This window comes from Malania oleifera, chromosome 11 (genome assembly GCF_029873635.1).
Source record: "Malania oleifera isolate guangnan ecotype guangnan chromosome 11, ASM2987363v1, whole genome shotgun sequence".
NCBI lineage: Eukaryota > Viridiplantae > Streptophyta > Magnoliopsida > Santalales > Ximeniaceae > Malania > Malania oleifera.
Window position 1 is genome coordinate 65712232 of NC_080427.1, and position 13638 is coordinate 65725869.

The window sequence follows — 13638 nt, forward strand, 5'->3', positions numbered from 1 at the left end:
TCCATTGGTAAAAGTGTTATGGCATAATCATGCAATTGAGGAAGTTTTGTGGGAATTAGAGGAGCAGATGCGCCAGAAATATCCACATCTCTTTAGTGAAGTTTAGAGCTGAGCCAATCAGGGTAAAAGTGAATATCAAAGTATTATGTTGGTTTGTATAGTGTGATGTAGGATAGATAGTATTTTTTGTTTTAAGATAAGAATGGTTTTGGGAGAGTTTTATTTGGATAGTATTTTTGGTTTTAAGATAAGAATGGCTTTGGGAGAGTTATATTTGGGTTATTGTAACCTCCTAGGACCGTTAATGTAACCACGGTATTCTTCCGTTATAAGTGAGGATAATTAATAAAATTGGAATGTTTTTTGTAAGGATGAAAAGATGATGAATAGCAATTTCGAGGATGAAATTTTATAAGGAGGGTAGAATGTAGAGACCCAAAAAATTTAATTAATGAAAGTAATAAAAGAAAAGAAATGAAAGAGAAGGAAAAAAGGAAAAGGGGGATCAGCAGGGGTTCGTCGACGAATGTCCCTATAGGTCTCGTCGATGAAGTACACATGTCTCGTCGACAAGAAGATACCCAAAGTGAGGGAATTTTAGAGAATTTCTGGTTCATCGATGAACCAACCTCCTCGTCGATAAAGTGCCTTCGTGCATCGTCGACGAATCACTTTAACTCGTCGACGGACCCTGGCCGATAAAAAGGAAAGCCCTTATTTTTTTAGTGTGATTTCTCTCTCTTTCACTCTCTCTCTCTCTCTAACCTATGGTTTTCAGACTCTCTCTCTCTTTGATTTTCACTCCGTCTAAACTCTTTTTGACGATCAAAAGTCACCACGGGGTTCATGAGAAGATTCTCTACAACTTAGCTGGAGCGGATTATTGGTTTGGAATTCTTAGTCACCACTCCAAAATCAGGGTAAGTAAGTTATTTTAGGGTTTAATAGGCTATTTGAAGTATTCGGAACCTAGAAAGTGCTAAATGAGAATTGTTTTGGGAATTGAGTTGATTAATTTGGGGAAATGTGAATTTCAGGCTTTTGAGCTGTGAACGCTGTGGAGCGTAGGATCTAGGGTATTAGTGGACCTCTCAGTAAGTCAGGTAAGGGGAATAAATTATAGTAGTATTTTAGAAATTTATGGTTTGAATAAATATGTGAAAATGGTGATATGATATTTTAACTGTATATATTATGATATAAATAATAGACGAAACTATGTGGCATATGAGTTATATTGAGAACATGTTTGAAACTGGGTTGTGTGAACTGCATGGTGAATTATGAGAATATGAGACAAACATATATTGAAATTTTTTTGTGCAGAAAAGAATATAAGAGAAACCCATTGATGTTTATACACTAAAATGTAATGATAAGAGAATTGTTTCATTGAGAAACAATGGAAAAGTGATATATTGAAGAGTATTTTCTGAGAAATGATGAAATATGTAACATGGATATGTTTACTAGAAAAATGATGGAACATGATATATATGTATAGAAATTATTTTTATGATAAATGTGGCAATATGAAATAACGATATGTTTTATATTGAGAACTGTTGAAATATGTGAAATAAGAACCTATTGCAAATACTGAATTGGGAATATTGAAATGTGAATATGCAAATGTGAATATTACAATGTGAATACTGCAATGTGAATATTGAAATGAGAATACGAAAATTTGAATGTTGGAATGTGAATACTAAAATGTGAACATTGCAATGCGAATACTGTAATGTGAATACTGAAATGTGAGTGTTGAAATGGGAATACTAGAATGTGAATGTGTAAATGTGAAAATAAGAACCTGATGGATGGATTGTGATAGAAAGCATAGTACCGATGCTAGCGCAGATGATAAGTGCAACCACATGGTCTTGTGGAGAGTGTGGCATGGTAGTCAAATGAGCTAGTAAGAAGGGTAGTTTTGCCCCTGAAGTCCGGTTCAGGGTTAGGCAGGTCATTCGTACTACAGACGGGTATATGGATTGTTTATTTTGATCTAACTGAGTAGGCCAACAGCGGTTTAGATCCAGCCTTCAGACCGCACAACCTCGACCATGGTGTGGAGAATATCCTCAGGGTAGCCATGAGTTACAGACGTGCATGTATTGGTTATCGAGGACACTCATGAGCTACATAATGAAATGGTAATGAGAAAATAAAGAGCATGAGTTTAATAACATAAATAATTAGGGTGAAGTAAAACTCTCCGCTTGAGGGCTTACTGAGTAAAGTGAGTGCCCTGATAAGTATCAATTGTAGCTGCACCCGAACTATTCGAGCAAGGTTACAAACGATACCAGAGCAAAGGGGAGATACATGTATTGGCGTGTAATCTCCCTATGCTTGGGAACTTTCGCTAGTAAATATGGGTTGCATGTGAATGAGTTTGAAAAATTAAATTAGAGCTTATAAAAGCTTGTGTTTTTTATCTATATAATATTTAGTATAAATGGTATATTTTTCTTATATGGTATTATCACTGAAATGAGAACATTATGATATAACAAAACTCTTACTGCCACACACTTTAATAATTTAATCCGTCTTACTAAGAGTTGTCTCACCCAAATATCTAATATTTCAAGAAATCATGATAGACCAAGAGATAGAGCTCTGAGATAGAGGGGAGCCTCGCCCTAATAGATAGGGTGAGTGTTTTGAGCTAGGGATGTATGTTACCCCTAGGGTGTTTTGTTCTTTTAGAAATGGGTCAGACCTGTATATATATATATATATATATATATATATATATATATATATATATATATATATATATATGTATATTACTCTAGGTATTTGTATTCTGGATGATTTGTAATTATTTACTTCCGCTGTTAGGGTTTTTTATATAAGTTTGACTGATTACTTGGTACCCGTTTCGGGTCGAGTTATGCTAATACGGTATCAGAGATTCTGACGTGGCCGATGTTTGAGTATTATTGATTTAATATATATTTAAATAAATGGTATAAAAATTGGGGCATCACACCCGGTGCCTTCACATCAAAGTAGAATTCTAAAACATGGCTAGGAGTAGTTACAGATGCTTGTAACTGGGGCAAATTCCATGATGAGCTTCACTATAGCCAGTTCCAAAGCCTTCACATCAGAGTAGAGGTGGAAAGCTTGGCCGAGATCAATGACAAATATAACTAGGGCAAATGACAGGTTGAATTTCTAGCAAACAAATTCAGGGACCCTCAAATGGGACTGCAATTTAAAAAGTGACCTAGCTTAGGTCAGAGTTGGATTGTTGATTACGGGCACGTTGGAAGGAGAAAGTTCATGCATCAACATGTATTTCATGCATCACATGAAAAAGGAAAAAATACAAACTACATACACATCATCTCATGCAACATGCATATATACCTACATTTTTGCATCACAAGTAGCAACATGCATACATATAGTAATAAAGCACCATTCATTCATACTCGTCCTATTGAATAATTTTTTTGAATAATCCTTTTGCATCCTCGATTGAGTCATTCTTGTCTTAATAATATTTAAAACTGGGGCAGCTAACCCCGGGCACCAAATGACCACCAAGAAACTAGGGTAGCTAACCCTAGGAACACAATAATTGACTTTGGGGTAGCTGACCCCAGGCACAGAATGACATGCTTTGAAACTGGGGCAACTGACCCTAGGCATAAAAATACCATACTTTGAAACTAGGGCAACAGACCCTAAGCACAAAATGACATGTTTTGAAACTGGGGTAGCTAACCCCAAACACAGAATGACCACTTTGAGACGGGGGCACAGGTCTTTGAACCTCAAAATATGTCTCCAATATTCAGATAATTTTTTCAAAGAATTTTCCTCATTTTCTATGGTATCAAAGTCTATGTATCCAGTACGAGTCATGCAAAGATACTATGGTACTCGGGTCAACGAACCCAGTACGAGTCATGCACGGATACTATGGTACTCGAGTCATCGAACCCAATACGAGTCATGCACATACCCAGTAGAAACTGGGGCATAGGTCTTTGAACCCCAAAATATGTCTCCAACCTTGAGATGATTTTTTCTAGAATTTTCCTCATTTACTATGGTACTCAAGTCCCCATGCCTAGTATGAGTTCCCTATTTGCTATGGTACTCTAGTCCCCACGCCCGATACGAGTTTCCAAATTTGCTATGGTATTCGGGTCCCCTTACCCAATATGAGTTTCCCAATTTACTATGGTACAAGGGTCACCATGCCCGGTACGAGTTCTCGTCATTTACTATGGTACTCGGGTCCCAATGCCAAGTACAAGTTCCCTATTTGCTATGGTACTCGAGTCACCATGCTTATTACGAGTTCCCTATTTGCTATGGTATTTGGGTCCCCGTGCTCGATACAAGTTTCCCAATTTACTATGGTAATAGGGTCACCATACCCAATACGAGTTCCCTATTTGCTATGGTACTCGGGTTACCATGCCTAGTACGAGTTCCCTATTTTTTATGGTACTTGGGTCCCCATGCCCAGTATGAGTTCCCTATTTACTATGGTACTTGGGTCCCCATGCCCAGTATAAGTTCCCAATTTTCTATGGTACTTAGGTCCCCATGCCCAGTACGCGTTCCCTATTTTCTATGGTACTCAAGTCCCCATGCCCGGTATGCGTTCCCCAATTTTCTATGGTACTCAAATCACCATGCTGAGTACGAGTTCCATATTTTCCATGGTACTTAGGTCCCCACGCCCAGTATGAGTTCCCTATTTGCTATGGTACTCAGGTCCCCATGCCCAGTAGAAGTTCCCTATTTGCTATGGTACTCGGGTCCCCATACCCAATACGAGTTCCCAATTTGCTATTGTACTCGGGTCCCCATGTCCAGGACGAGTTCCTTATTTGCTATGGTACTCAGGTCCCCATGCCCAGTACTAGTTCCCTATTTGCTATGGTACTCGGGTCCCCATGCCCAGTACAAGTTCCCTATTTTCTATGGTACTCAGGTCCCTATGCCCAATACGAGTTCCCTATTTGGTATGTGAAAAACTAAGTTGTAGTCCCAAGAGGAGGGGTGAATTGGGTTATTAAAATTTTCTTTTAATTCTTTTTAAGAATCTTAACCTCTTATTAATTTAGCAATCACACAACAAAAACTTAATTAAATAATCAATCCACAAACCAATATTCAATCAATCAAATAACCAATCAACCACAAAATACCAAATCAAGATATGATATGCAACTCTTTGGCGTATTTCAACTTTTGCAAGAACTCAAGATATTTGCTTGTAGCCCTGTGTATTTGAATGAATTTTACTTGCCCTTTCAACTAAGATTTTCACAAACGATTAAACAACGTACTCGCTTTTGGGTTTCCGCAAAATTTTAATCAAACGTACTTTCTTAAGTTAAAAGTCTTCTTAATCTTGGTTATTGATTTTTCAGCAACCTACACTTAGCATACACACCACACAATATATATATATATATATATATATATATATATATATATATATATATATATATATATATATTTATATATATGCTAAAAATAAAGAGAAGTGTAAGAGTGAGACCAAAATTTTAATGAGCTTCGGCTTATCCCCAGCCTACGTCCTTGTCTTAGGCCAATACCACCTAAAGATTCCACTATAGCACCCCTTTTCGGGAAAAGTAAACCTTTACAAGTCCCTCTTTAAGGGTAGAGATCCTTATCCAAGTAATACTCCACGCTTGGTTACAACGTCCCAATAACCCTGAACCGTCAAGAAACAAGAAACAGGAAGAAGAGATTTGTGTACAAGAATCACTCTCAGATAAAGTAGGTTAGTACAAGTATAAGCATAAAGTATACTTCAATGTAAAACTCAATATAATGAAATTGAAGCTCAATGTAAATCTATCAGCGGTTTGATCTTTGAAAGATTTAGACTTAAAGCTCAATTTTGGTGTGAGAGGTTCAGCAAAAACTCAGTTGAAAGATTAGCAAGATGTGAGCAAGATGGCCTTTGAGAATTGAGAAAACTTGAGAGTGTGTTGATTGCTGAAAATATTTCTTGGTAATGAAAATATCTGCCTTGGGGGCTATATATATAGTTTAATAAGTTAATTCTTTGTTCCCCAAGTTTACTTGGAGTGTTTCTACAGTTTGCACAAAGTTTGGAGCCCAAGAAACCAATTTTTGAAACTTTCCCGTTTGTAATTTTTAAAAGACTTTCGAATGGCAGTTGCCTATCTCATAGGGTCAGGCGTCTGTCTCAGTTTAATTTTGAAAGTCAGTGTACTAGATGGCCCCTATCAAAACATAGGTAGTCACCTCAGTTGACAAGGCAAGCGCCTGTCTAGCTTTGTTGAGGCACCAGTTACCATTCTGTCTTCCTATCTTGAAAAATATAAAAGGGTCAGTTGCCTATGGGTTTTATATCAAGCGCCTCAGCATTTTAAAAAATTTGTTTTTCAAGATTTTTATTTTAAAAACTCTTTTCTCTTAGGACCTTTATAATATATAACTTTAGAAATTATATTTCAAGGTCTTTTAAAAAATGGTTTCAAGGTCTTTGATTATCCCTAAAGAGTTTCGATGCATTTATATTGATTTTTTCTTGAAGTAATTAGAAAAGACTCTCATAAGACTCTAAATCTTTCAATTCTTGAAGTCTTCATGTATGTCCTTCATTTAAGTCCATCTTGTCTTGAGCTTCAACAATCTTTGAGCTTCCATGTTATTTGTCAAACTTTGAGCTTTGTAACACTTTGATCTGAGCTTTTCTTGAATCACTTGTTTGTATGTTTTCATTGTACACTTGTGATTACTTGATCTTAAGCTTTACTTAAACTTAAACTTGAGCTCTAAATACTTGTTACCTGAAGATTAATACTCACAACTCAAACATGTTAAATAACATTTTATTTGTCATCATCAAAACAATATTAGTAAGCCATGTTAGGCCAACAATATCCCTCTTTTTGATGATGACGAATAAGGAGCAAAAAATGAGTAAACCTTAAAAATACTCCCCTTTACAATTAAGCATCAACTTAACAATATTTGCATTATTAAGATCAATTTCAATATTAATTTCAATATCATGCTCAATTTTTGCCCAAAACTTCTCACCCTTTTAACATTAATAAAAAAAAGTAATATATCAAGAAAAATATATAAATACCAAGGCAATGAGCAACCATAAGCAAAAGTATAGATCTAGTGAAGGCTCGAAACAGAAGCTTCGCATTTATCATGCATATAAAAGATTAATAATAAGTCCCAAAATAGCATGATAAAATATAAAAGATTGTATATCAGAATTTTCAAAAATCTCCATAAATCATGATTTCATAGCTTAAAATATCTAACTCCCCTTGAATGAAGTATATTTCATATTCACTAAATTCAGACTTTCATTCGTGAATTATAAACTATGTATTCATGAAGGTGTCAAGATTACCAATCATGCTTTTAAATTTGTCATGTCATGCTCAAATATCAATTAATTTCATGTAAGTGCTCATGGATACCAATATCAAGAATAATATCAATATCATATTAATATCATCACTGTCATAACATGCTCATGTTTAGCAAGTTATTTCAATTTTGTGACTCAATCTCTCTCTTTTGATTTATCATCTTATCAATCTTCAAATGACTTTCTAAATTGGCTTTTTGAAGCAAATAAACTCGAAAATTTATCCTTAAGTATTTATAACAATTCAACTAAGGTTATGCTTTTTCATCCCTTATGATATGCATAATTAATATAGACTTTCAGTTTATGAATTAGATCTTCAAGGTCTCTAATATAGTAGACATATCTATTAATATTTTATGAGTTAAGCATGTCTATTGTCAGTGCATAATTATAATTATCACTTTATCCCTTTTAGGATTAGCTAACTTAAACTCTATAGGTTGTTGAGTCATCACAAACCCATTTCATTTTAATACAACTTTAGCTTTCTCAATTCCTAATAAGAGAATCCCTATACTTAAGATCTTATGGGGTCCTTGGTTTATGAAGTAGACTTTCATCTTGGTACCCATACTTTCTTGGGTCCAGATGATTTAACAAGAGAGGTTTCTTTTATTCTCCAAACTTGTTTAGTTTTCACCCCCTTTCTCTTTAATGGACATTCAAACTTTATATGTCCCTTCTTCTTATATAGGAAGCATGTGGTGTGAGTGTAAGCATTTGACGAGGTGCTAGAATTATCTTTGGAGGCTTTTGCAAAGTACACCATACATATCACGTACATAACTCACACATACTCACATGCATAGACATGCTTGCGTGCATATAACTCACACACACACTGACATGCATGGACATGCATACATTTTCATGTGAGACGTTATCACATGCATGGTCATGTATATTGCCATGTTCGAACATATCTATTCACATGTATATCATATATGTATTCACTCAAATTCATGCACATTAATATCCATCATGTACATTCATACATATAATACCCACTATCATTACCTACTCGCATGCATCTATTTCCATACATTATAATGCATACCTCCCCCTTGCACCCTCAATCATGTCCACATGCTATTGAGCTCACACACACTACCCCATAGTTAACATAGGGGAGAGAGAGAGAGAGAGAGAGAGAGAGAGAGAGAGAGATGGTTTTAAAAATATAGAGATTGAGGGGAAGGAGACCAAGAAAGCTACAAAGTTGGCTGAGCCCCTCTCGAGCTTCCCTTTTTTTTTGGGGGGGCATTACAGGTCTTTTCAAGGAAAGAATAAATAAATAAAACTATATATATATATATATATATATAATAAAAAAAAAAAAAAGGAGACAGGGGGAGGTGGCCGGCTAACCGATGGTGGTAAAGGAAACAAGGGTGGTTGGGGTGATGTGAATGGTGTAAGCCCAAGAGGGGGTGAATTGGATATTTAAAAATTTTAAGTGACTTTTTCCCTAATTTCAAAACCTTTAATCAGTATATCGCAACTTAAGGTCTATCTAAGCAATTACTAATTCCACAGATATTGAGATAAGCGAATATTTAAATCATACACATCATTTTAAAAATATACATGCAAATGCTAGAAAGTAAAGAGTATAGGTAGGAGAATAAAACATTTATTTTTATCGAGGTACAGCTTAAAATCAGCCTACATCCCCACCTCAAACTAACCAGTAAGAGGATTCCACTATTTGCTCACTTAACCGGGTGGAGCAATGTCGTTTACAATACTCCTTACAAGGCGGAGTCTCCTCAACTCAATTATGGGGCTGAGCCACAACCAGTTCTCCTTACGAGGTAAAGTCACCTTAGCTCAATTCACAAAGCTGAGCCAAACTGAATTCTCCTTACAAGGCAGAGTCGCCTCAGTTCAATTCACCAAACTGAGCCAAAGTGAATTCTCCTTATGAGGCAGAGTCTCCTCAACTCAATTACGGAGCTAAACCACAACCAATTCTCTTTACGAGGCGAAGTCCCTTCAGCTCACCTAACTGAGTTAGAGTCAAACAGATACACCTTACAGGATAGTGTATTCTTCTTCAGGCCACACCTGAAATACAAAGATAATAATTTTTACAAACAAAATGCATCTACAAAAGTAGAGATGTACAATATGAAACGCTAAAATGCACTCTAATATGATATGAGTTTAAGTTCAGAAGAATATGGGTTTTTCTCAATAATATATTGCACTCTTTGAAATAGATGTGTATGATAAAGCTTCAAAGATTTAACCCCAATAAAATTTTTGCCAAAAAGTTTTTCAATAAAAGTGTAGGAGAGCCTAGGGTTTGCTTTCAAAGGGATTTTTGCACAAATTAAAATATATGATATTCGATTTATAAATAGAGTATGCAATAGATACTTCAAAGATCTTAAACCGTCAATAAATTTCCCAAATAATGGTATTTGTTGGAATTGGTGTGATCCCAATAGCGAGTGAATTGGATTTTAAAAATATTTTGGTTAAATTAAACATTTACGCCGATTCACCACATAATATCTCATTTAATATAATAACGTGTATGAAAAATGATTAAGATGTTAGTGTGAACATACACGTGCAGCATATCTCATTTAAACAAAAGTGAGCATGCAAACAATTATAACCATAAATAAACAAGCATACACATGCTAAATTTAAAGGGCATAAATTAAATGAGAAAATGAGAGAGCGACACGATATTTGTTATCGAGTTTCGGTCAAACTAGCCTACGTCCCCGCCTTGGATGTACACCAGCTCAATTATAAGGTTGAGCCCAACTTGTCTCACTTATGAGGGTTGAGACTCTCTAGTTCAATTTCGGGTTGAACCCAACCGATACAATAAAAATTAGTTTTGTACATATTTAAACGCTTTTAAATGCAAGCATGGATGTACAGCTTAAAAGCTCAATTACATACACTCTCTAATGATATGCATTATACTCAGTAGAGGAAGGATGTTGATCTAAATAATTATTGCACATGTAAACATATGAAAATATCAAAATGATCATTATGTTCTCCAACAAAGATTTTTGCTAATAAAAATGCTTGAAGAATTTGGAGTTTAGGCTAAAGGAAAATACTTGTGCAATTAAGGATTTCTTCCAAAAATGTTTATCAAGAAAAAAAAAATAGCTTGAAGAAATCTTAAGGCTACGCTCAAAAATGATTTTCAAGATAAAACCTAAGTGAGAGTAGAAGCTATGGATTAACAATATGAATGCCCAAAAAGATAAGTGCTCTCTTTCAAAAATTATTTTCCAAAAATAGAGAGTGAAAGAGAGTAGGAGAGATTAAAATATTTTATCCTAAAGAAAAAGATTTTTCATTAAAAATGGTTTGGGGGACTTTAATTAAAAAAATAATTTTAGAGGATTTGGGAATTAATCAAAGTTACTAATCTAAGTTATGAAGGGGGTATTTACATTTTTTCAACAAAATATGACCGTTGGGGACAAATTAGAAATTTTGGAAATATATTAATTAAGTTTTAATCTTAATTACCTCGGTAAAAAATTGGCAACCTGAGAGGTTTGATCTTCTGGTTCATAGGATCGGTCACCCGAACAAACACACAGAGAAAAATTAGGATTTTGAGTTCAGGTGCCCAAGGATGAGTTTGGGTGGTTGGGCAAGGCGATTTTCCAAACACTTGAGCTTTGGTCGCCCAGTGAACGATTCAGTCTGCCAAACTTCATAATTCAGTCGCCCGAGGTGATTTTGAACTACAGGTTCAGGCGCCCAGGGACAATGAAAAAAGTGACTTTAGGAGTTCGGTCACCTGATGACGTTTAGTTCAAAACTGGGACGGTCTCCTGAGCCTTAGTCAACGAATTGACCTCCGGCTAGTTCAGTTGCCCGAACTATTTTAAGATTCTAAGTTTGGTCGCCCGAATCCTGATTTTTTACCTTAAATCATTTAAACCTTTTGTATGATTTTGGCTTTTACGAAAAGGTTTGTCTTCCAAAATTTTAAGTAACCTAAGGTCAATCTATGGCCAACTAAGTTAAACCAAAAAATATGACGTCGGTCGACCGACCCTAAGGTCACTCTACGGTCCTATGGCTCCCTATGGTCAATCTATGGTCTTGTCTGAGAAAATAACCATATCATGCAGATACATGCATTATTACAGACCAAATAATAAAAAAATGCAATTACAATAAGAAATAAATGTCTTCTTCGTCTTTTTGCTCTTCTGACTTCATGGAATGCGCTTGATCATATAGGTTTTAAGTCCTGCAAGCTTCCATCGTCGTTTCCTTATGTGTGTGTTAAATTAATGGACTTGTTCACATGCTAAATACACACATAAGAAACATGTGCTTTGTCAGCATCAAAATAAGAATCAAACTCAAAACGTCAACAATCTTCCCCTTTTTGATGATGACAAACGCACTAAAGCAAAATGGGTACAGCCTGAAAAGGCTCCCCCTAACAATATGCACAATGTAAAAATAGACAATACAGCTCAAGCATATTCAATAAAGAAGACATTACAATTTAATCATGCATTTAAATTTTTGCATTAAAGCACAAGTTCAGATATTTTACCCTTATATTTTTTCCCAAAAAAAAAAAAAAATCTCTCGTTTGGTCATAAACATTTTGCTTATAAAAATTCTCCCCCTTTTGATATCAACAAAAAGGGCTAAGTTAAGTAAAATAATTTTGAGTATTTGAAATAGATTTAGCAAAGAGAACTCCCCCTTTTTTGAAAAAAATTTCAATTTGTTCAGAAAATACTCTCCATTTATGGTTTTGGCATTTATTTTTCATATAACACAATGTAACTAGTTATTAAAAAGAATGTCATGATAAACATGGTCAAACTAGAAGTATACTCAAACCAATTCATGTTGAAGACAACATAAGACCCGCAAAAGATTGGAATTTAAAAACAAGCGGCATACGATTACAAGTGTTGGTTTAAGCATAAGAGTGGTCTAACTAGTTCATATGCATTTCATGAACAATCAATAAACTAGTTATGCAATACAACACCCTTAAGACAATTTCATGACATAAAATTTTTAAGACAGGATAGCACAAGTCATAAAGCATAAAGCATACAAGCAAGAAACACGATATATTCTATATAAGTTCAATTCTCGCTTTTAAAGATATATATATATATCCCCTTATGGTTTTCAATAAAACTGGGGGCGATGCTTGCTGAAAAAAGAAACTTTAATTGAAAGATCAAGCAAGCAAGGTTTTTCTAGTTTGTCATTTTAAGTTTAATCTATAATATAACCAGAAAAACCAACTATATAGATCCCACAATGATTTAGACAAATTAACCTAGATCATATGGAAAAACCAAAGACACTATGGAAAATTAAAAATATTTTCATTTATGATATTCAATAAAAACATTACAGTAAAGCACATGCCATAATGAACTAACACAGATCTAAGCCAAAAATTTGGTGAGCATAACAAGATAGAATTTTAGTTAAAGATGCTCCCCCTAATCAATTTGAATATGTGCTTCGATTCGGTTAATTACTTATACTGAAACTAATTGTGAGTTCAAACAGTATAAGTACTATTTTCATTCTTAACCAATTTTACTAAATATATTTTAAACGATTTGTGTCCCACGAGTAAAATTTTTCCTAGAACACACATGCACTAAAGATAAAACACTAAGTCATGCATGGTGTTTATGCATACGAGGAACAAACCATATCAAAGATAATTCAATGAAGACAGGATATGATGTTCATGGTACCTAAAAAGGTTTCGGACTCAAAAAGTAGAAATAATAATAGTGTGAGCCCATAGGGCAGGTGAGTTATAATCCTTATCTTAAGGATGGAGCTTATGCTCCTCGATATAGTCTCAAGCATACATAAGTACATTAACGTTCAAGAATGGATTTCATTTAAGCCCACTCAACACATGTTCATCCTTCATAACAAAACTTTTACAAGAGATTTTATGCGTTAAGCTCTTATTCATTTTTCTTAAAAGAATTGCTTAAACACCCCCTGTATATTTGCGTGCAAACATATTTGCATTATAGCTCAAGGATGATAATTATTTAAAAACATTCCTTATATTTCATCCTTTCTAAGGATTTCAATATGCAGCAAATAATAATCATCCAGTATACACGCATGACATATTGCATTTGAGTTTAATGCAAGATAACCAATCATGGCTATGCACAAAAATAATGCAG

At 34.7% G+C, this 13638-nt stretch overlaps 1 protein-coding gene across 1 annotated transcript in view; it reads right to left on the reverse strand.

Moving 5' to 3' along the window:
* Window positions 1-9056: 9056 nt before the first annotated feature.
* The window catches only part of LOC131168537 (uncharacterized), a 39490-nt gene continuing 34908 nt past the window's right edge, over window positions 9057-13638 (reverse strand). Inside the window, exon 13 of the transcript XR_009140324.1 lies at window positions 9057-9508. The gene's annotated coding sequence lies outside the window, so the exon portion shown is untranslated. The remainder of the gene's footprint in view (window positions 9509-13638) is intronic.